Source organism: Suncus etruscus, chromosome 4 (assembly GCF_024139225.1).
Source record: "Suncus etruscus isolate mSunEtr1 chromosome 4, mSunEtr1.pri.cur, whole genome shotgun sequence".
NCBI classification, from domain to species: Eukaryota; Metazoa; Chordata; class Mammalia; order Eulipotyphla; family Soricidae; genus Suncus; species Suncus etruscus.
This window is the reverse complement of record NC_064851.1, coordinates 26,237,446-26,263,727: the sequence shown is the minus strand read 5'-3', so window position 1 is coordinate 26,263,727 and position 26,282 is coordinate 26,237,446.

Below are 26,282 nucleotides of genomic sequence, written 5' to 3'. Positions count from 1 at the left end.
TTAATATATTTTATATAATATATAATATGATATATCCTCCAAATGAGAACATTGTCTCTTAACCAGTGACCTATTATCTACCATGGATACCCAGGTTATTTAAAGGTGAAAAATAATAAAAATTGGCAACCAGGTGTGTGGACCACCCAAAGCACTACCATATGTGAATACCAAACCATAAAAAAATAATTTATATTAATAGGATCATATAAATAGACAATAGTACCACTCGGTTAGAGAGGGAAACTATAGGAAGGAAACAAGGTTGGAACAGGATCTAGGTGGGAAAAATTTGAGAAATACTGTGTTAGATATCCACCTAAACATTTATTTATGGTTAAATTTGTAGCAAAATAGAATTATATATATGAGTTTAATTTAGTTACCTACTGCATATTGCACAATTGAGCTAGATACTAAATTTAGATAAAAACAGAAATGGGGGAGCCAGAGAGATAGTACAGAAGTAGGGAGTTTGCCTTGCAAGCAGCCGACCAGGACAGTGATTCCAGTCCCGTTATTCTATATGGTCCCCTGTGCCTGCCAGGAGCAACTTCTGAGCACTGAGCCAGAGTAAACCCTGAGCGTTGCCACATGTGATCCAAAAACCAAAACAAACAAACAAACAAAAACCAAGAAAAACAAACAAACACAACAATAAAGAAACAAAACTTGCGTAGGACTATTTCTGAAATTATTCTTCAAAACTAGAAACCCACAATTATTAATAGCAACAAACTACTAAAAATACACTATAACTACTGCTATACGTGTATTGGTGATAGCAACATGAATAGCATTAACAATTATGAGTTATTTATCATAATAACATACTGTCATTGTTTTGCTGTATGTAATATCATCTTGAGTCAAAAAATACAAATAGCAGCATTCTACTTCTATCAGAAAAGACAATTAAATTTAGAAATTGAGTATTTCAAGTTATCTCAATTAGTGACTATCAAGACAACATGCCTGTAGTAAAATAAAATGTGTTAAGTCTATTAGTAGCATTAAATAAATTATTAAGCAACTATTGCCTTTTGTGAGGTAGTGTATATGGATTAGACATATACACAAAGAAAGGTGCCTTTGAAAAAATTTTATATTTTCCAGATTAAACACGTTGTTTAATGGGAGTGAGGGAGATAGAAGAAAATTGTACATTCTAGGAATAAAGAGAATATAACTTAGGCATTGAGGTATAAAGAAAAGTCTTGCAGAATTTAAGAACATGATAAAACTGTAACATGAAGTGCTTACATATGACACAAAGAAAATTTGAAAATTATGTCTCTGATAAAATGATGAAGCAGGATGCTTATAGCAATTAAATTTATGAAAACTGTATTTCCTGTTTCATAGTTTCAGGTTTGGAACATTTAAATGAAAGTACATCAATAAAATTTTTAAAATTAGTTGCATTTTCTTTTGCAAATTAGAATTAATTTGCACAAAGCTCTTCAAATATACCAGGAGAAAGTTAACATTTTAATTAGGGATATATTTTATGCATCCAACTTGACTAACTCTCAGCATGGCAGCAACAAGACCTAAAAATATTTTTTAACGAATAATTGAAAGGATAATTGTATTTACTGTATTAAAGCATAGATTTACCAAATTAGAGAGTAAAGACTAAAATGTACATTTTATTTATTTTCAATGTAATTTCATTTTATAAATTTATAAAGGGAATTCTGACTTTTAATTCAGAAAATATAGCTTCAAGAAATATGATCTTATTCATAAAAATATTTTCCAGTTGTTAAATGTCTGAAATATATCTTCAAAGATTATTAACTTCCGTTGTCTGTTCTAGTGCTTGCTGACAGTTGAAGGTCTAAGATTGTAACAATTAAAATTAAAATTGCTAATCATATACTTTAAAAAAGACAGTATGAAATATGCATTCATATTTTAACTGGCACATTAGACTATGAACAGCTAATTCTGTCAAATAACAAAGCTCCCAGTACATTTTATCTTGTGAGTGAATAAGAATGATTCATAGAGTATTTAAAATCATTGTATATGCAACTTAAGAAAATAACTTAATTCATCATTATAATGCAAATATTAAAAACACAACCTTGCATCACAGAGATATTGTGATGTTAAAGTAAATAAGCAAGATATTATATGATACTAAAGTATCACAGATTAATGAAAGTGGAAAATATATGCAACAATGAGAAGAGATGGAGAACAGATGTAGATAGAAAGAGATTTTATATAACAGTAGGAATAAATGGAATAAAATCTACTTCTATTAGTGGAATAAAATGATTAACCAATTTATCAACTCTAAATTCATTACTTCATTGGCTTAATTCACTTTCGCATTTACTTGGTTGAAATATTTTACAATGGAAAAAGAAAATTGAGTTAATAGGCCTTAAGTAGAAAGAACAGCTAAACCAAGGATGATTATATCATAATGTGTTAATCTATCTTTATTCAAAGATAAGCAAATACTTAAATACATAAGAGTAAATAAAATTTTTGTGAAATAACAAATCTACAGATCAACCAGTAACTACATGAGCTTGGAGAGAGGTGCTAAATTAAGTACACATTAATAGAGGTAATAGAGGTACTTCATTGTAATTTAGCAATTCTATGAATTACACTCCGCTGAAATTAAGGTTTACTTTGCCAAATAATATAATATTCTTTTTTTTTCTTTTTTTTTTTTTTTTACCCCCAGTGGCGGCAGCTTGAAGGTGGCCTCCTCCAGCCACACAGCCACACCCGGCTGCGCTCCAACATCTACGTGGCATACTTCTCGTTGCCCACCTGGATCACCAACTATGTGCCGTTTGTGCCCCCGGGGCCCCTGGTTCACCTGGATGTGCATCGGCGACCCCAAGGCCCCCGGGTCCCTGCCCACCGCCATCTCTGCCAACAACATGATTAGTGCTGGCTGGGGACGGCTCCAGGACGATGGATGGGAGAGCCCGAACTCCCACACATCTTCTGCCTAAAATATTTTAATGTTTTGCAAACTATCTCACGACCATAGTTTATCCTAAATTTCCTAAAATTCTCTTCCTAAATTTCCTTTTATTTTTCTTATATTCTTTCATTTTTACTTGGTAGAATTTTGGTCACAATCAAATATACAATTGTAATTTTTCTATATTCTTCATGAAATTATGAAGTCTTTTTAATGCAGCATTATTTAACTCTCTGATTTCCTAGATATTTTGGCTAAGATCCGGAAGCTGGTGTGTCATTTCTCTCAAAATATATACTCAACGGAATTGATAAAATAAAAAACAGAAAGTATTTATTTATTTTTTAAGATTGTATAGTATCTGGTTTACATAAAGTAATTGTGGAATTTTGTTGATGACCCAGTAAATGCAAAAGTGAATTAAGCCAATGAAGTAACGAATTTAGAGTTGGTAAATTGGCTTATCATCTTACTTCCACTAAAAGAAGTAGATTTCATTCCATTTATTCCTACTTTTATATAAAATCTCTTCCTATCTGCATCTATTCTCCTTCTCTTCTCATTTTTGTATTTATTTTCCACTTTCATTCAACTGCAATATTTGGCATCATATTATTTTCTTGCCTTTATTCTTTAATATCACAACCTCTATGTCATACAAGGTTAGTTTAGTTCCTTATTATTGAAATATTTTGGTTTCTTCGTGCTAAGATCTTTTAACATCTTTTATAAGTGTGTCTAATCATTATTTCTAATCATCATATCAATCTTACCTTATTTATCAAGGTACCATGACCATTTAGAAATTTCCAAAGATCTTCTTTTCTACTTCCTTATTTTTGTGTGTTTGTATTTCTTTTATTTTGGGACCACATCTGGTGGTGCTGAGGGGTTCATCTAAGTTTAACATTGAGGATTAAACTCTTGATTGCACAATCACAAGTAATGTCCACAAGTGATGCCAAACAGTGCTTGAGGGACTATATTGTGGCAGAGATTAAAACTGGCATCCATGGGGCCGGGTAGGTGGCGCTGGAGGTAAGGTGTCTGCCTTGCAAGCGCTAGCCAAGGAAGGACCGCAGTTCGATCCCCCGGCGTCCCATATGGTCCACCCAAGCCAGGGGCATTTCTGAGCACATAGCCAGGAGTAACCCCTGAGCGTCAAACGGGTGTGGCCCAAAAACCAAAAAAAAAAAAAAATCTTTAAAAAAAAAACTGGCATCCCACATCCCACTTATAAAACATGTACTTAACCTGTTGACTTATCTCTCTGGTTTTCTATTTTTATACTTTCATTCATGAATCTTTTACTATTTTCTCTCTCTTGATTTATTGTATCCAATTAAGCATTCTATAAATGTTATTTAATTTTGTTCTTCCAAATTTGATTTATATTAATTTATATTAAAATATTTAATATTATTTAATAATTTAAATGGTAGAATGAATGCTTAGTATATATGAAACACTAGGTTTTATTCATAACACCCAGTGACTTATTGACTTAATTAGCACAATCAGATGAAGACTTGGAGATCCACAAGTACAACAGATCAAGGATTAAATACATCAGGTCCACATTAGACTATGCGTCATTGTCAATGGCCCCAACTCACTTCCCACCAAGCACAATTAAGAACTGCTGATTAAAAATCAATAATTCTTTTACAAACTTAAAATTTGTTACTGTTTTATAAATAAATTTCTTAATTGAATCACCATGATATATACAGTTTCAAAGTTCTTTATAATTGAGTTTTAGTTATACAATGTACAACATTTCACCAGTACGCCTTTCCTGCCACGCCATGCATAACCATCTTCATTTAAGGGGAACTCAGGAGGCCCACCAGATGAATCCCCGGATTTTCCTACTGTGAAAAACTGAAATAACTCTAACGTGGTTCCTCAAAACAACTGCTGTGGATGCTTCTTCCCCTGCTTGGATAGTTGAGGAATTCCCCAAGAGATAAATCCATGCTTGGTATTACATTTTCTGTCATATTTTGCTATCACTCCTTTGTAAAATCTCAGGCAAAAATATGGCCTCAAATTCTGTTCAGAAATCCCAGCACCAAAGATTACTAAGAGAACAGATTTTTTTTTTTTGGATAATATTTAGCACCAAAATCAAAGACAATATTTTTTCTCTTTTTCAAATATGTCCTTGCAGCCTTAGTTTCTGGTAATCAAGGGCATAGCAGAATGCAGATCCTGGGCTATTGACTCTTCTCAGAAAATGGGAATCACATCTTAAGGGATTTAGTTCCTTCCTTCACTTGACCTCTAAATCAATAGAGCTCATCTCCTTGAAGATCATGTTCCTAGATTTTTTCTGCTTTTTAATAATCCCTTATTTTGCATTTGAAGTTAGTTTGCCAAGAGCTGCCTTGAGTTGTGACCTTCTCCTTTTGAACTCAGAATTCTTATGGTTCACACTCAAAGTTTAAGTATTGTCTACTGTTAAACATTGCTTTGTGATTGTAAATCTTCTCAATTCCTCTGACTGGCTTTATCTCTTATAAAAACCCCTGCTTAAAAATTAAACTTGTCTCACATCTATGCCAGAAGACACAGGTCCCCATATACAATATTTGTGTGTGGTTATCATTTTTTCAATATTATTCCATTTGGTTGCTCATGTACCTGCTTTTCTCTCGTGAAGGATTTTTTTCCCACTAGAGTTGCTGAGAGGCAAAAGGCCTACAGCACATTCCCACCTCCAATATCCCCATTTTTTCTCCTACCACTCTCTCTTCCTTTTCCTACCTACCTCAATGGCATACTTTTTTTCTTTTCTTTTTTCCTTTTGGACACTGTGGTTTGCAATATTGTTGATAAAGGGTATCATGCCTATCACTTTAACTTCTTTTAGCATCCAGTTCTTGTCCAGAGAGATCGTTTCCAACTATCACATCATAGTTCTCCCTTCTCTGCCATAACTGCTCACCCACACTCCACTATGTGTGACAAGTTTCCACAGTCCCAATAAAAGATTCAATAAAGTCTTCTGATCACAAATAATTATCTTTGCTTGATAAATCTAATCAAATGGTTATGAAAATGAAAACCATAGGTAATGAAAAGATTTGCTGGTCATAGATTTTGATGGTCACAACTAATACAAAACTGATACAGTTTTCAGATAAAACTTTCTCCTCTATGAATCTATGAATTAATCTATGAATTATCTATGAATTAATATATGACATAATATTCAGTTTACTCTGTTGAAATAGAAACTTATATCCACCTCTATGAAAATTACAGGCTTAGTTTCAACTTGATTTTAGTGATAAAAATACAAAAATATTTTCTTAATAAATTAATTAATGATCAAGCTCAAAACAACTTGCAGAGTCCAATGTTAGCACAGTGGTAGGGCATTTGCTTTGTACACATCTGACTCTGTACAGAGGCTGTTTGATCCCCCAGCATCATATATGGTCCTTTAAGCCAGAAGCAATTTCTGAGTACAGAGCCAAGAGAAACCCCTGAGTGCTGCTGAGTTTGGCCCATAAAACTAAAAAAGAAAAAAGAATAAAAAGACCATAGCAGATAATAGAAATAAATCAAAATAGTAATCTTGAATACTAGTAGCAAAGTTCAATAGCTGTTTCTAACATAAATTGGCTATATCTTTCTTTCAACTAAGTTTTATAAATATTAAACTTGTATATATATTTATTAAACTTTTAAATTTATTTAATTAAAATTTAATTTTCTCCCAAAAAAGTTAATTTTCTGGCAGCAGAGGTTTACAGTGGGTAAGGCACTTGCTTATATGGAATTAAGCCAGGATTAATCTTTGGTGTTCCAACTGGTTCCAAGAAAATCCTGGAGCTCAGAGCCAGGAGGAAGCTATGAGAACTACAGGCTATAAAAGGGCAGAGGGAATGGGTAGGCAATTATCTAAAACCACAATATAATTTGTATGCAATTTATTTATTGTCCCATAATGGGTGCTCAGGTACCATAGAGTCAATCCCTGCAGAGTGTGACCCTACTTAGGCTGTGGAATTCTAAAAGTCACATAATTGCATCAAGTAGTAGAATGGTCCATATAACTATATGGACTTGAGCTGCTATCCAGGAGTAACCCCTGAGTGTCCCTGGGTATGGCCCCCAAACCATAATAATATTATAATAAATTATTATTATTATAAAAATAAAATAAAAAACAACTTACAATAGAATCAACTTTATCACTGATTTAAAGCTAGGAAAATTTTAATGCAATGGACTATAACTAGCAGTGCTATGTTGGCACTGGTTTGCTGGGGATACAAAGAATGTCAAGGATGGAACTTGGCCTCATATGATCGAGACATATATTCTACTACTTTACTTTCTTCTCATCACCTGTTATGAAATATATATGGCAAGTAGAGCAGAATTTGTTAAATTATGTTGACAAAATGCATATAAAATATATAAACTTTCTTATGAACCCATAGGGAATTTTTAATAGACCCATAAATTTTAAAGCTAAGTATGGACTTTTTTTTTTTTTTTTTTTTTTTTGGTTTTTGGGCCACACCCTGTGACGCTCAGGGGTTACTCCTGGCTATGCGCTCAGAAGTTGCTCCTGGCTTCTTGGGGGACCATATGGGACGCCGGGGGATCGAACCGCGGTCCGTCCTAGGCTAGCGCAGGCAAGGCAGGCACCTTACCTCCAGCGCCACCGCCCGGCCCCAAGTATGGACTTTTTGACATGCTTTAGTACATAAATAAATTTATAATTTTGTTGAGACTTTTATTACAAAAGGTATTTAGGCATAGTTAAATAATTGTTATTTATTATGGTATAAGTAACATAACATTTTTATTTATTTTATATTATAAGTCAATATTCTAATTTATATACACATTTGGATATATTTACATACAGAAACAAATTAAAAAATAAATATTTTAGTTGTTTTAATTTTTTTAATGTTTTGTAAAAGTTTGTGGGATTTTTGTGTGTGTGTGTGTCATCACATAAGCAATCAGTTACTTTGACCCTTGGTAACTAGACACCTAGAATCTCATTCCATTTATTTATTTTATTTATTTTTTTATATTTTATATAAATATAAGTTCCTATTTTTCTGAACAATATCGTAACTGAATGATTTTGAAATTCTATTTATTTTTTATATTTTATATAAATATAAGTTCCTATTTTTCTGAACTCTATCGTAACTGAATGATTTTGAAATTCATGCATTATTGCATTAAAAATTTCCTAGCTTTTGAGCTCCATACTAGGAAAAAGACTGCCAGACTACACATGTTTTACCCTCTGCCTGGTTTGGATAATTTCCTGTGTGACCCTGATGCAGACTCATTCCCCTTGGGCTTAAAAATAAAGCATGTGGGGGTGATTTTACAACTGGCACCTGAACAAAAACCTAGGACCCAGGGACCCCATAAGAATGCAACAATGAAAGGAGCTTTTTGCAGTTTATCAGGGAGACCCCAATAGCCACCACAGAAGATGGAGGATCCAAGCATAGCCAAAGCCGAATTATCTTAATAATTAAATGTAGTGAGAAACTGTGAGTGCTGCCTGTATGTGTTTGTCTCCTGTCCTGTCTCCTAAACCTCTTCGGAGTGGGCCGAAAAGGGCCCAGAAAAGTCACTTACCCAGAGGCTCATTCAAGGGGCCAGAACACCAAGGGACTGCTTCCCAAAGTGAAAACCAGCTATAAGCAGTACTTCACAGAAGGCAAGTCCCCTGTTTGTGACATCAGGCTGGGAAAATCTACACTGACCCAGTGGGGCCTGACTATGAGTGCTGCCAGTGTGTGTTTGTTTCCTGTCCTGTCTCCTAAACCTCTTGGGAGTGGACCAAAAGGGCACAGAAAATTTGCGCTCCCAGAGGCTCCAGAAGAGCATGCCTGTGTAGCGAAACACCACTGCAACAAGAGGGAAAAAATCACACTAAGAACTGAGCTGGATCACTGAAGCCCAGCATCTCTCCCCACACTGTCTTCTCTGCTGCATGCTTGTGCCTAAGATTTGATCCTGTGTGAAGCTTCATCCATGGAGGAATCCCCTTTTTTGGAGGCAAGTCGACCCACCCAGAAAGGGCAAAGCCAGAGGAGTGTGGCAGCACACATCATTTAGCCAATGAATACCACCACAACATGTAAAAAAACCACACAATACAAGTGTGACAATGGGGGAAACAACGCAGGCCAGTATCAAACGTAGAGAATGAAGATGAAAATTCTGATGACCAGAAAACGGCCAACCAACTAATCAATCTCTCAGATAAGGAGTTTAGACAAGAAATATGGAAGATGCTCAAAGAACTCAAACAAACCATGAATTGAGTTGAACAGAACAGTAATAAGAACCAAGAAAATATGAAAACAGAAATCACAAAACTCCAAACTGAAATAACAGGTCAAATAACAGGCCTGAAAAACTCAGTAAACGAATTGAATGGCAAAATGGATACACTCTCCAAAAGGCTAACAGAAGCTGAGAATAGAATTGGTGCTCTGGAAGATAAGATAAATAACAACTTCATACAGTGGGAGAGAATGGGAAAAAAAACTTGAAGCAAATGAACAGACAATGGAAAAATTAGTCAAAGAATGGGAACAGATGAAAATAGAAGTCTATTAAAAGCTCAACAGAAACACCTTAAGAATCATTGGAGTCCCATGATGCAGGAAGAAAATTTCCAGAAGAATAAATGGTCAAGAAAAACATTAAAGAGAAACTTCCAGAGCTAAAGAATATATGTGATCAAATCCTGCATGCCCGAAAAGTACCAACCAAAAGACACCTGAAAAAATACCCCAAGACACAATCTAGTCACAATGACAAATCTCACAGAGACAGAATTCTGAAAAGCAGCAAGATTAAAACGGGAAAATTACATTCAAGGGGGAACATCCTTGAAGATTTACAGCAGACCTGTCACAGAAAACACCTCAGGTCAGAAAGCAGTGGGTGGGATATATTAACAAAACTCAATGAAATGAATGCTTGCGCCTAGAAAACTGTACCCAGAAAAACTCATTTTCCAGGTTTGATGAAAAATACAAAGGATTCACAGAAAAACAACAGCTCAGAAACTTTACAGACTCAAAACCAGTCTTAAGAGAAAAACTGAAAGAACCTAATTTAAGACAAGACTGACCAAAGACACACCAAATTTCAATATAAAGATGGCATTTAAATCCCCTAACAATAATTTCTCTCAATGTCAATGGACAAAATGCACCAGTTAAGAGCAGATTGACTAAATGGATCAAAAAACTCAATCCAACCTTCTGCTTCCTACAAGAAACACACCTAAATAGTCAGAACAAACATCAACTCAAAATAAAAAGCTGGAGGAAAATTATCTCAGCAAACAACACCCATAAAAAAGCCAGAGTGGCCATACTATTATCAGATGATGCAAATTTTATACTCAGGAAAGTTGTAAGGGACAAAAGATGGACATTTTGTATTAATCAAGGGTATGTACAGCAGGAAGAGAATCACTCTCTCCTAATCATATATGCACTGAATGAGGGGCCAGCAAAATATTTAATACAATTGTTGACAAATCTGAAAATTAATATCAAAAACAACACAATAATTGTGGGGGACCTCAACACTGCTTTGTCACCACTGGATAGGTCAACCAGATTGAAATCCAACAAGAATATACTAAACCTGAGAAGAGAAATGGAAGAAAAAGGCATAGTGTGTGTGTGTATATATATATATATATATGAAACTCCATCCCCAGAAACCTGGATACACATTTTTCTCCAATGTACATGGGATATTCTCCAGGATAAACTACATGCTGGCACATAAACAATACCTCCATAAAATCAAGAAGAAAGATATTTTGCAGGCTACCTTTGCTGACCACAAGGCTCTGAATTTATATGTAAATTCCAAAGGGACACAGAAGAAAAAATTTTAAAACCTGGAAGTTAAACAGCCTCATACTGAATAACCAGTGGGTTCCGAGATAAAATCAAATAGGAAATCAAAACTTTCCTGGAAACAAATGACAATAAAGACAACAAACTATCAGAACTTATGGGACACAGCAAAAGCAGTACTAAAAGGAAAATTTATAGCTTTGCAAGCACACATCAGGAAGGAAGAAGGGGCCTACCTGAATAGCTTAATGATGCACTCATAGAATTAGAAAGTGCTCAACAAAAGGACCCGAAAATACGGAGACAGAAGGAAATAACAAAGCTAAGAGCAGAAATTAATGAAGTGGAAACCCAAAAATCAATCCGAAAGATCAAAGAAATCAAAGTTGGTCCTTCGAAAAAATAAACAAGATTTATTGTTTATTGTTTATTGTTAAGATTTATTGTTTATTTATTTAGTGTTGGCAAAACTAACAAAGAGAGAGAAACTTGATAACTCATATTAGGAATGAAAAATGAGAGATCACTTACTTCATATGGCAGAGATTCAAAGGGTAATCAGATACTACTTTGAGAAACTCTGTGCCACTAAAAATGAGAACCTGGAAGAAATGGATAAATTCGTGGATTCTTATAATCTTCTACGGTTGAATGAAGAGGATGTAGCATATTTAAACACCCCCGTCACTATTGATGAAATTAAAATGGCAATGAAATATCTGGCCAAAAACAAAAGCCCAGGTCCAGAGGTATTCACTAATGAATTCTTTCAAACTTTCCAATAAGAACTACTACCAATCCCGCTTAGACTCTTTCATGAAATTGAAAAAAACAGGAACACATCCAAATAGCTTTTATGAAGCCAACATCACCTTGATACCTAAACCAGACAGAGATGCTATGAAAAAATAAAATTACAGACCAATATGGCTGATGAATGCAGATGCAAATATCCTCAACAAAATCCTGGATAATGGTATTCAATGCCTCATTAAAAAGATCATCCACTACGATCAAGTAGGTTTCATCCCAGGAATGCAAGGCTGGTTTAACATCCATAAATCTATCAACATAATACACAACATCAACAACAAGGAAAATAAAAACCACATGATCATATCAATAGATGCAGAGAAAGCATTTGATAAGGTCTAACACCCATTCTTGATCAAAACTCTCAGCAAGATGGGAATAAAAGTAACTTTTCTCAATATAGTTAAGGCCATCTACCCAAAGCGAGTGGTAAATATCATCCTCAATGGAAAGAAGAACTAAGTGCCTTCCCTCTAAATTCTGGCAAAGACAAGGCTGTCCTCTCTCACCACTCCTATTCAACATAGCACTGGAAGTACTTGCTATAGAGATTAGGCAAGAAAAAGATATCAAGGGAATCCAGATAGAAAAGGAAGAAGTCAAGCTCTCGCTGTTTGCAGATGACATGATACTCTACTTAGAAAACCTTATAAACTCTACCAAAAAGCTTCTAGAAACAATAGACTCATATACCAAGATGGCAGGCTACAAAATAAACACATAAAAATCAATGGCCTTTCTATACACCAATAGTAATAAGGAAGAAATGGACATTAAGAAAACAACCCCGGGGCCGGGCGGTGGCGCTAAAGGCAAGGTGTCTGCCTTGCTAGCGCTAGCCTAGGACGGACCGCGGTTTGATCCCCCGGTGTCCCATATGGTCCCCCAAAGCCAGGAGCGACTTCTGAGCGCATAGCCAGGAGTAACCCCTGAGCGTCACTGGGTGTGGCCCAAAAACCAAAAAAAAAAAAAAAAAAAAAGAAAACAACCCCATTCACAATAGTGCCACACAAACTCAAATATCTTGGAATCAACTTGACTAAAAATGTAAAAGACCTATACAAAGAAAACTATAAAACTCTGCTCCAAGAAATAAGAGAGGATACACATAAATGAAACACATACCCTGCTAATGGATTGGCAGGATTAACATAATAAAAATGGCAATACTCTCTAAAGCATTGTACAGATTTAATGCGGTCCCTATCGAGATACATGTGACGTTCTTCAAAGAAGTGGATCAGGCACTTTTGAAATTCATTTGAAATAAAAAACACACTAGAATTGCTAAAGTAATCATTGGAAAAAAATATGAGAGGAATTACTTTCCTCAAATTTAAACTGTACTACAAAACAATAGTTATCAAAGCAGCATGGTATTGGAATAAAGACAGGCCCTCAGATCAGTGGAAAAGACTTGAATACTCAGAAAATGTTCTCCAGACAAATAATTACCTAATTTTTGATAATGAAGCAAGAAATCCTAAATAGAGCAAAGAAAGCCTCTTCAACAAGTGGTATCAGCAGAACTGGCTAGCCACTTGCAATAAATTGAACTTAACCCCCAATTAACATCATGTATGAAGGTAAAATCCAAATGGATTAAAGACCTCGAAATCAGACCCAAAACCATAACATATATAGAAGAACTCATAGGCAAATCACTCCAGGACATTGAGAATACAGGTATCTTCAAAGAGGAAACTGCACTCTCCAAGCAAGTGAAAGCAGAGATTAACAGATGGGAATATATTAAGCTGAGAAGCTTCCACACCTCAAAGGAAATTGCACCCAGGATACAAGAGCCATCCACTGAGTGGGAAAAACTATTCATCCAATACCCATGAGATAAGGGGCTAATCTCCAAAATATACAAGGCACTGAGAGAACTTTACAAGAAAAAAACATCTAATCCCATCAAAAAATGGGGAGACAAAATGTACAGACACTTTGACAAAGAAGAAATACAAATGGCCAAAAGACACATGAAAAAATGATTCGAATCACTAATCATCAGGGAGATGCAAATAAAAACAACTATAAGGTACCACCTCACACCACAGATATTGGCACACATCACAAAGAATGAGAACAAACAGTGTTGGTGGGGACAATGAACTCTTATCCACTTCTGGTGGGAATGCCGTCTAGTTCAACCTTTATGGAAAGCAATATGGAGGTTCCTCCAAAAACTGGAAATCGAGCTCCCATACAATCCAGCTATACCACTCCTAGAAATATACCCTAGGAACACAAAAATACAATACAAAAACCCCTTCCTTATACCTATATTCATTGCAGCACTATTTACCATATCAAGATTCTGGAAATAACCAAGATGCCCTTCAACAGACGAATGCCTAAAGAAACAGTGGTACATATACACAATGGAATATTAAGCAGCAGTCAGGAGAGATGAAGTCATGAAATTTTCCTATACATGGATGTACATGGAATCTATTATGCTGAGTGAAATTAGTCAGATAGAGAGAGAGAAATACTCAAAATGGTCTCACTCATCTATGGGTTTTAAGAAAAATGAAAGATATTCTTGCAATTATAATTTTCAGACACAAAAGTGAAAGGAGCTGGAAGTTCCAGCTCACCTCAGGAAACGCACCAAAAAGAGTGATGAGTTTAGTTAGAGAAATAACTACATTTTGAACTGTCCTAATAATGAGAATGTATGAGGGAAATAGAAAGCCTGTCTAGAGAACAGGCGGGGTCCAGGTGGGGAGGAGGGAGATTTGGGACATTCGTGATGGGAATGTTGCACTGGTGATAGGTGGTGTTCTTTACATGACTGAAACCCAAATATAATCATGTATATAATCAAGGTGTTTCAATAAAATATATGAAAAAATTTCCTAGCTTTAAATCAGTGATAAAGGTTATTCTATTATTGTCAGGTTGTTCTTCTTTCTTTCTTTCTTTCTTTCTTTCTTTCTTCTTTCTTTCTTCTTTCTTTCTTTCTTTCTTTCTTTCTTTCTTTCTTTCTTTCTTTCTTTCCTTTCTTTCTTTCTTTCTTTCTTTCTTTCTTTCTTTCTTTCTTTCTTTCTTTCTTTCTTTCTTTTCTTTCTTTCTTCTTTCTTTCTTTCTTCTTCTTTCTTTCTTTTTCTTTCTTTCTTTCTTTCTTTCTTTCTTTCTTTCTTTCTTTCTTTCTTTCTTTCTTCTCTTTCTTTCTTCTTTCTTTCTTTCTTTCTTTCTTTCTTTCTCTTTCTTTTTTTTTGGCTTTGGGGCCACAGCCAGAGACACTCAGGGGATACTCCTGGCTGTAAGCTCAGAAATCATCCTGACTTGGGGGACCATATGAGATTCCAGGGATGGAACTAAGTCTGTCCTGGATCAGCTGTGTGCAAGGAAAATATCCTACCACTGCTCTATCACTCTGGCTCTGTTCTTTATTTTAGAGTTTTAAATTGAATAACAATGTAATAATTTCTGGTGCTAGTTATAATACTCAGCTATTTTATTTCTGGTTTCAAATTATTTGGGCAAATATATGGGGGGTGGTGTACTGGCATAAGGCATTTGCCTTGAATGTGTTAACCTAGGCCCAACCGCTGTTCAATCTGCTGGCATCCCATATGATCCCCCAAGCCAGGAACAATTTCTGAGCGCATATATTTTCAGTGCATGTATTTTCAGTCTTTTTAAAATTTAGTCTTTTCCTTCATCATAAGTCCCACTCCTGAACCTGTGCAGATACTGAGATCTATAGATAGAGGTCTTATTTCATCACCCAGGATGGAGCAGAAGTTTTCCAAACACCACGAAAGCACCACCAGTAGAGTAAATGAACCTGAACGGAGTCTATAATTAATCCCCAATATACCCCAAGGGTGGAGAAACCCCATAGCAATAAGGCCAAGTGAATTCCTTTTCGAATGACCCCAATATTTACTGTGCCAGTGCAGGAAGGGAAAAAAAGGCAAAAAGCACAAAATTTTTTTTTCTTTTATATATTATTTTTTCTTTATTTATTATTATTTTTTTTTATTTACCTATCTACTTTTGTCGATTTCTTTGTTTTGGTGTGGTTATTGAAGCTGTTGTCCCCATTTATATTTATATTGGTTTTTTTTTTTTTTTTTTTGCTTCTTTTCTTTTCTGTCTTTAGGTACTCTGCCATGTTTTTTAACTCAAGACCATGGCTTTTTTTTTTTTTTTTTTTTTTGCTTCTTTTCTTTTCTGTCTTTAGGTACTCTGCCATGTTTTTTAACTCAAGACCATGGCTTTTTTTTTTTTTTTTTTTTTTTTTTGCTTCTTTACTTTTCTTTCTTTAGGTACTCTGCCATGTTTTTTAACTCAAGACCATGGTTTTTTTTTTTTTTTTTTTTTTTTTTTTTGTGGTGCCTATCGTTATCACTGGAGTGCTCACTGGATATTTGACTCTTCTTTTTGTACTCTTGGGGTGTTTCACCTTCTTTTTCTCCTTCATCTCTCAAACCAACGATGAGAGCCTCTAGAAGGATTACCCCCATTTTTGGCATATTAGACTTTTACCCCAGTTTATTACTTTTCTCTTCCTCAAATAAAACCACATAACTTGAACTATGTAGTCCTTCCTCCCAGTTAGAGGGGGAAATAATGGAGGCACCAAGACCAAGACTACTAAGTAGTAAGCTAGGTACAGAGGGGACCACAATTTCTCGCAGCCCGGGGGCATGAGGGAGGAGGATATGGTAGGTAGAAAAAACATGGAGGTGTAGGGTGGACAAATCGGTGATTAGAACCCCCCTGATTTTATGTAAATGTGAACCTGTAATATTATTGTCAGCAATATGTAAACCACTACGATCAAAATAAAAATTATATTAATAAAAAAGAAAAAAATTAGTCTTTTCAGTCATGATTGGTTTTATCTCATTGACTTCTATTTACATAAATTAAACATGCTGTCATATTCTTATCACCTTTGGTGAAGTGTCTCTAAAATTTTTGTTATGTTTAACAGGTTTATTGAATTCTTGTTATTTATTATTAAAATATATTTTCAATTTGAGACAAAGATTTTTTTGAAAAACCTGTTTTTCAAATCTTTTCTTGCAATAAGATGCTTGTGCTTTCATTTTTCTAAACAATGTCATTTAATGAGTGAATATTTTTAATTTGTATGAATTTTAAATAATTTTGTTTTCTATTTTCAAAGAAAATAAAATGTAGGTTTGGGGTTTTATGTGAATTTTTTAATTCTAGTATTATTTTCATTTAACTAAGAAGTAAGGTTTTGCCTTCTCTAGATAGTAATGAAGACATTCTAAATGTTTTTTTTTTCCTCACTTGACTCAATTTATTTTCTGTTTTTATATTCATACAGTCCTAAAGTTCACATTTATTTTTATTGACAGAATGATTTTTAATACTATATATGCTTTGGAAATACAATTTCAAAAAGCTTTTAAATTCAACACACAACCCCAACATCAAAGTATCAATATCCCTTTACCACAATCTCTGGGACTTGTTCCAGTCTTCCTCCATCTGCCTGATAATCTCAATTCTGTGGTCAGAGTTCAAAGATTTTCTTTTATTATTCCTTGCTTATTCCACATCTAAATTAACATTAATATTACATCTTATTCATCATAAAAAGCATTATATCATTTTTTTTTTGGTTTTTGGGCCACACCAGGTGACACTCAGGGGTTATTCCTGCTATGCGATCATAAAACACTCCAAGCTTGAGAGACCATCTGAAACACCCAGAGATCAAACCATGGTTTGTCCTATGCTAGTACATGCAAGGCCTACGCCTTACCTCTGCACCACCACACCAGCCCCTATTTCATCTTTTCTTGCTTTAATTTAATATTCTATTTGTACATATATTTGTTATATATCCACTGGTAAGCTATAGCAACATTTTTGTCTTACATAAAATTGTCATAATTTTCTACAATTATTACAGTTTAGTATTTTGGTTTTGGCCCTTATAATTTTTTGTACTTTGTTTTTTTTTTTGGGGGGGGGCAGACCAGTGTCATTCAGGAGTTACTTCTGACTCTACACTCAGAAATAGCTCCTGGCTCAGGGAGCTATATGGGATGTTGGGGATCAAACCCACAGCCTTCCTGGGTCACCCACATGCAAGGCAAACATCCTACCAATGGTGCTACCAAATATCCCAATTTTTTATCATTTGTTTTATGGTGTGAAGTAAAAATTCAGACTCAAGTTTTCCAGATTCCATCAACAATTGTTTTACATTTAAGCTTTTATTATCATTATCATTAAATGATTTTGCTCATTTTGAATGACATCAAACTAAAAAGGTTTTGTATGGCCAAAAAAAAACACGGGCTAATACTAGAAAATAGCTAACTAATTGCGAGAACAATTTTGCACTTAACATATTACATAAAGGTTTGATATCTAGGATATACAGAGTACTCAGAAAGGTTACCTCCACAAAACCTGAAAAAAAATTGGGGAGATGAAATGAAGAGGCACTTCTGTGCGGAAGACCAACAGATGACCAACAGAAACATGTGTAATTTTTCATCATTTTTCCAGTGAAATCCAAATTGAGACAACAATGAGATATCTTACACCAGTGAGGATGACACATATAAAAAACAACGGGAGCAATCTCTGCTATATATAACAATCTTTTCTATCTCTACGATATAAAAGGAACTTTCCTCCAGTGCAGGTGGGAATGCTGCCTAATCCAATCCTTATGGAAAACAGTTTGGAGGGTTCTGAGTAATCTCAAAATTGAGCTTCTATAAAGATATTAATTCATAAGAATGAATGCATGCAACTATGTATTGTAGCACTCTGTATTAGAGCTAAGACTTGAAATCAATCTAGACGTTCAACAATAAATAAGTGGATTATGAAGATGTAATACAGATACTCTTTCCTAACCACTAAGTTCCATTTGGTTATCAAGCAGATTGGTCATTATGTGAGGAATTGTATGTACTCTATACAGTAGTACAGTATACGCATAGTATTTGACAATACAGTATTCTGAACAAGTAAATAAAGAGAAAGATCAAACAAAAAACTTCCACTGGTTTTAATTTGCATAGGTTGTGTAATTTACACACAGTACTGAAATGTATTACAGAACATAAAGTTAATAAAGTAGGTACATTAAAGCACCACAATCCACAGTACTGTACTGTAGAGTGTACAAGATGGAAAAAGGATGTTTAAAATAAAATAAAATGGTGAAGAAATGGTTGTAAGTTCGAGAGGTGTACTAAACAGGTAGGTCATTAGGCAAGGATCATCTTTACATATATACTATGGAATACTACATAGTGATAAGGAATTATGCAATCATGTAATTTGCAGCACCATTGATGGAACTAGAAGATATGTTAAATTAAGTAAGCAAGAAGAAGAAGGATAAATATTAAATTATATCACTTATATGTAGTATTTAGAATAGCTCCACAAAAAAAACATAATGGTCATAATACTAGGTATCTCAAACTTCGTAGGACCCAGGATATAGTGAGGAGAAGGAAACAAACTGAGTAGAAGAGAAAGAAACACAAAAACCTTTATTATCTTCTATACTTCAAAGAAATCTGCAGCAACAGATACAGCTGTTTACACTGAGCATGTGTTCAATTAATTGCTCTTTATAGAGGTCTATAATAATGTTCTAATGCTTTTACCCACAGGAAAAAAAAAGGTGCCTCTTTCTATAGAGTGGGAACTTTCTCTGCTATTATCTCCCTCACTAATTGTTCTAACACCTTCCCTTTTCCTTCTCTTCTGGTATTCCTATTAATCAGAGATTGTTTCTTTTGTCTTTGTTCATCATTTTTTAACAAAAAATATTTTTCTGCAATTCAGAGATATAATAAAAGGGTTAATCTCTTTGTCTTATAATAAGTTCACTTTTATACAAGCCCAGCACCACCGTATGGGCGCCTGAGCACCACTGGAAGTGATTCCGAAGCACAGAGCCAGGAGTAAGCCCTAATCACTACCAGGTGTGCACCTCCAAAAAATTATTTTTCCCCATAATGCTCTTAATTCTAATCTCTTTAGGGTTGTTTCATATATAAACATATGCTTACTTTATAAACTTTATAAAGTTGTGATGTATAGCTTTTTTAAACTATTACAGATTTTTTATTATTACTATATTTTAGTAATAATTACTCATAGATGAAGCTGATAATATGGGATCCTGAATGAATAGAATGCTCACAGATTCAAACCACAAGGAGCCACTTCTGGGAGATAACTCTATTTATTTTAGGTATGAGTGGGATATTTATAATACTGTATTTTTCAGTGTGTAAGATGGCTGGGTGTATAAGATGTTCCCCTACTTTCCTGTTAAAATATAGGTTTGGGCTATATCCGCAGTATAAGACTACCTCTCAGAGCTAGCATAATAACTTTTATTTGTTTTGTTTTGCTTTTTGGGCCACACTCTGTGATGCTCAGGGGTTACTCCTGTTATACATTCAGAAATTGCTCCTGGCTGGGGACCATATGGGACCCTAGGGAATTAAACCAAGGTCTGTCCTAGATTGGCTGCATGCAAGAAAAATGCCCTACTGCTGTGCTTTTCCTCTGGTCCCATGGCATAATAACTTTTAACCTAAATTTTATTAGAAGAAGATGGTCTTTTCTAAGAAGCATTTGGTCAAATTTTTCTATGTTAGCTTCAAACCAGTCTTTTGTCTAATACCAGGAGATCTATCTTCTAGGTTTTGGAAAATAAGTAGTCTATCTAGTAGTTATCATGTTGTTAGTCATCAAACTTGAGCTCTTGTGCTCTCTCATATCTCACGTCATTGCCAGGGTGGCACAAATTCTGCCCAATTCCATCTGAGATTCTCAGTGAGACTCAAGATTTGGGGTGTTAGGGTGTAAGAACAAGCTCAGAGCAAAAGAAGCTTAAGTAACGCCAATATGACAAATATTCAGGGTTTATAATACCCTCCTGCGATATTTGTATTTTGAAGTTCGTAGGTCTAAAAGATGGAAACTCCTTTACTATATTTTCAGTAATATATCCCATTTTACTGGATCCATGCCCTCCACAGGGATATTGCAACAATTAGCAAATATGTTAAAAGACCTATAGTGAGGCAAATTTGGAGGATGAATTTGTGTAGACAGTGTGCTACAGGGAAGATAATGGAGAAGACACGTGGGAGTATAATATTAGGGAATCAGAGTAATATACCCTGGCTGTAACTATCCCTCAATTGATGCTATTCTCCACTATCCCTGATTCATTGTAATAAAAACAACATTTCCCCCAAGAAATGCACATAAAGAATGCACATAAAATGGGGCTGGAGTGATAGCACAGCAGTAGAGTATTTACCTTGCATGCTGTAGATCCAGGACGAACCTGGTTCAATCCCCGGCATTGCATATGGGCCCCCCAGCCAGGAATGATTTCTGAGTACATGGCCAGAAGTAACCCCTGAGTGTCACTGGGTTTATCCTTCTAAAAAATACACATACAATCTATTTTTGCTGAGATAAGATCCAAGGTATGTTGGTTCTTGTGGGCAACTTCAGTCAACAATTTGTCACTGGAGAGCGGTCAGGTAAATAATGGAAGTGTTAATGATCTTTGATAGCTGCTAGGAGAAGACATGGGCTTAGAGCAGTCCCTGAGACAGGGACCATCAAAAAGTTGGTCACTGTGGTCAGTCTTGTCACAACTGTCAGTCTTCTTATTCTGGTGCCACAAAGCTTGAAAGGGTATGGTTGGTGGTGATCCAGGGGAGTGGTAGTGATCCAAAGCACAAGCGCATTGAGCTTCCGGGTTATTGGGGTCTGCAATTCTTGTGTCATTACTGTCATGGGGGCTTATGGAGTTATATAGTAGTGATAGCAACAAATAATGGCCAGGATTGGGGAGCACAAATAAAACCATCTTAGGTATTGCTAGATGCCAAGAGGGAAGTTTAGAGGATGGTAAGAACTTTGCTTAAGTACAACACAGGCAGAAACGACTTGACTTCAAATATAAAGATGGCTAACACACACACACACACACACACACACACACACACACAGTAGATTTATCGATTTGCTCCATCTGTTATTCTGACCCATTTGGTGTTACAGGTATGATACCGGTGTGGGGCTGAAAAAAAGAAAGGACAGTTCCCAGGGCAAAACTAACCCTGTTGATAATTGTAACTTTGTCCTATATTTTCTAAATTCACACAGCAGACACTAATCCTAGCCTACCTGGACTGAGTCAAAGCTTGAGAGTTCTGTGAGCATATTCAACAAATTCTTCTCCCTGAAGATTGTAGGAAAAATAAGTGATGTATTTGATTTCCCATTCATTACAGAATAATTTTAAAGTTTTACTAGTGTAGATTGAGCCATTATTGATTTTGATGGTATTGGGAATGCTTGTGACAGGAAAATATTGTGATAGAAAGAAATAATAGATGTTAGCTTTTTCAGAATTCATAAGGACAGCCCATATTAGATGGGATAAGTGTAGACAGAAAGAAAAGTTTCTTTTTTTTGGAATAAATGTGACAGCTTTAATATCCATTTACCATAATTCATTTGCCTGCAGACCTTTGGGAGTACTCCAGCCACATAAAGGCTAAAATGTAAATGAGCAGAGGTAGTACAAGCATGGATAATGTGCCTGACTTGTTATGAATGTGATAATGTACATCAAGATGGAGGTTATTTGTGTGTAAGGCCTGATGGTCTTCTACAGGTGAGGAAAGTACTGGTATTGCTAAGTGATCAGCATGTTTGTTTCTTTTAGATAACTCTCCAAAGAGCTGAGCATTAGATCTAATATAAGTGATGAAATTAGATTCAGAGAACTTTTGTAAATGAGCTTGTTATTGCTGAAAAATTCTGAAGCACAGGGTTATGAATATTTAGGGATGCAATGATAATTTCTAGGGGGATATCCAATGACATAGACTGAGTCATTCACCAACTTATTTAGGATTGACATGTGGGAGAGTAAATAAATTAAATTAATGATGTCAAATTATTGGGAATAATTGTAGTTGATAAAAACTGTAGTAATCATGGAAGGCCCAATATTCCACCTCTTCCTGAGGAGGAACCATCAATGTAGTACACTGGAGCATTTGGTATGGGGTTGATAATATGCTAGAAGAGATTGCATAGGGAGACCTTTTGAAAAAATCTCAATGTTTAAAAGCCAGGTTGTAGGAGGAAAGTTCTCCTAAGAAATTAGCTAAAGTTTTTTTTTGGGGGGGGTGGTATATACCTCAAGATGTTTAAGTATTATTCCTGGCTATGTGCTCAAAAATTGCTCCTGGCTTGGGAGGATCATATGGGGCACTTGGAGATTGAATCAAGGTTCGTCCTGGGTCAGCTGCATGCAAAGAAAACACTCTACCACTGCGCCATCACTCTGGCCCTTCAGCTAAAGGTTTTGGAAGAACATTATTACTGGGAAAAAAGAGGAATCAATTTCTTTCTTATGGATAGAATGAATAATGACATGACTGTCATATCCAAGTAGAACATATGCTCTCAGCATTTCTTTAACTATAAGGGCAGATATTAACTGTAAATTTGGCAATATAATGTGATTTTTTTTATCATGTAATAAAGTCTTTCTAGTGGGTCTGAGAGCTGTACAATTTCTGCAGTGGGTGAGTGAGGGATAGAAAAAAAAACAATACATATAATTTTCTTCAGGAGCAGACTGGGAAAGATAGGAATTCTGGATCCAGTCTATAATATATTCAAATTCCATCTGAGTCTATTTGTTCATTTGTCTTGTACTATCCAAAGCAGGGTCTCCTTCAAATATTAGGAACAAGTTAGTAAGCTCGGTGTTAGGAATGCTGATGAAGGACTGAATTTAATTAATGTCTCTCAATGATTTTTGAAAGCCATTAAGAATTTTGATGTCTTCTCAGTAGATAGAAATTTTCTAGACACACTGTAGTTCTCTTGAGAACATAACCCAAGTGTTCAGATGTTCGAGAAGATTCTGATATTTTTCTGTGGCAATCTGTAATATGCCTCACAGCAAGCCTGTCATCACATGAAGTTCTCAGTCATTAGAGAACAAAAACAAGATATCATCTACATAATGATTAATATAAGCTCAAGTAACCTTGCAGAAGAAGGATGTAAATCCACATCAACAAAATACTGACACATGGTAAGATAGTTATTCTCTGGGTAAATAGTCTATTAAGATCTGTTTATAGGTGCCTGCTTATTAGAAGAAGGATCAGAAAATGCAAAGCATTTATGGTTATCTGGGTGCATAGGAACATTATAAAAACAATCTTTTAAATCAATCACAATCAGCAGCCATACTTTATGAATCACTGCAGTTGGAGGATCCCCATAGGATCTATAGTAAAATTAACATTCCATAAGTCAATCAACAGTCACCACTTCCCCCAATGTCTTTTGTAAAATAAAGACAGGGGAATTCCATTCCAAAACTGAAGTTTTAATTTATCCCAATTTAAGCTGTTCCTCTAATACATTTACCAGCATCCTTAGCTTTATATTATAAGGGGCAACTGTATTACTCACACAGAATTGTACAACTTCTACTTCTACTGAATGTAGAGGGTTGTGGGTTGTGTGTGATGAGCCATAGTAGCCTCAATTAAAAAGCATAGTCTCTGAATAAGGAACCAGAGAAGAAGGAGGAGGAACCATATACTTAACCTGCCACTGGTGATGTAAATATTCACCCCATAGTTTCAGGGCGATAGGGGCTATATAGGCATGGAAGGTGTCTGTAATCACTTCTTTATCAATGAATTTTAGCCATCTGGCCTTCTGGTGGACAGAGTACAAGGCAATGTCCCTATTCCATCAAGTCATAAAATATTACCTTCAAGGCATAGTTGTGGGGCCTCTATCAGAAAAAGATTATAGAAATGTCAGCTCCTGTGTCAATTGTTCCCTTTTTTTTGAGGGGGGACACCCTGAGGCACTTAAAGGTTACTCCTGGATCTGCACTCAGATATCACTCCTGGTAGGCTCGGGGGACTCTATGGGATACTGGGTATCGAATCTGCATCTGTCCTGGGTCAACCACATAAAAGGCAAATGTCCTACTGTGATGCTATGATTCCAGCCCCTTTAAACTCCTTTCATTGGATGTCAGGAGTTATGAATGGGCACTTCTCCTTTGTAAGAGCTGAGACATAGGCCATCAGGAAATTAGTTCTACTGAAATCTCCAGTCTTGGGTGAATGTATTGTCCAGAAATAATAAATGAAGGGAGGATGAATTGGGCAAAGTGCTCTCCCTTTTCATATGTCCAAACAGTTGATAACAGAAACAATTTCCCAAATACTATTTTTCAAACTATTTCCAAAATTTTCAATCTATTTCCAAAATAATATCCCAAATACTATTTCCCAAATACAATTTACCAAACACTATTTCCCAATATAATTAGAGTGAATGTCCAACATGGACAGTCATTCCTTTAAGAGTTAGACTGTTTCTCTTTCTTAATAAAGGGCATAGCATATTTGCTACTGTACAAGAGGACAACCATGGTGATGATATAGGACAGTGGCGGGCAACCTTTTTTTTCAACTGAGCCAAATCTCACCAAAACCATGATTGAAATTTATTTTGAGAGCCACATTTTTAAAACCGAAAATCCATAGGATGGTACACTGTTTTTAGTTCAATAAGTGTTTATTAAAAATATTCTGTATGCAAGTATCCACATAGGTCAGGAGGATACAAATAACACAACTAATAAAACAAACACTTTAGAACAATATTATTTATTGATAACATTAAATTCCATAAAATTTGCCTTACAATGTAGAGGAAATTACATCCTGTCAGTGACTGACAAAATAAAAAATACTAAAGTGAACATTGCCCTTGCATTTCCTTGTATAGTTTTAGCAAGTCAGGTTTGTATGTTGTTGTTTTTAATTTTAGGCATGATTCCAGGTTCTCATTGATGAGACAATTTCTCAATTTACTCTTGATAAAATGATTGTTCGCATAAATATGTAGACCCGAACAAGGAAAGAACAGCAAACTCTAGCTTTTTAGTTGATTATATGAGTCAGGAATACTATTCCAGATGTTAAAAATCAACATATCTGGGCTGGTGAGGTAGCGCTAGAGGTAAGGTGTCTGCCTTGCAAGCACTAGCCAAGGAAGGACAGTGGTTCAATCCCCTAGCATCTGATATGGTCTTCCAAAGCCAGGGGCAATTTCTGAGTTTCTAGTCAGGAGTAACCCCTGAGCATCAAACCGATGTGGCCCCCAAAACAAAAAATAAATAAATAAATAAATAAAAATCAACTCATCTTCTTTCTCCAGGTCTTTCAAAACAGACCACTTGTGCTGTGAACTAAGTTTACATTTGTGTTTCTCCAATCTTTCTAAATTAGCACACAGATATTCAAATTTAGAGCTCCACAATTCTTTGATTTTTAAATCCAGCAATTGCATTTCAAAGTTGCCAATGTCCGGAGTTTCTACCATGTTAAACCCTGTTATTTGATTGTTAAGTATTAGTTGTGTATAAAATATGTGTTCTAGGTGTTTCAGAATAGTGCTACCATTCTGTATTTTTCTTTTGTCTTCTGACTTACTTCGTTTAACATAACATGATCTAGGTCCATCCACGTTGCTGCAAAGTCTGTGATTGTATCATT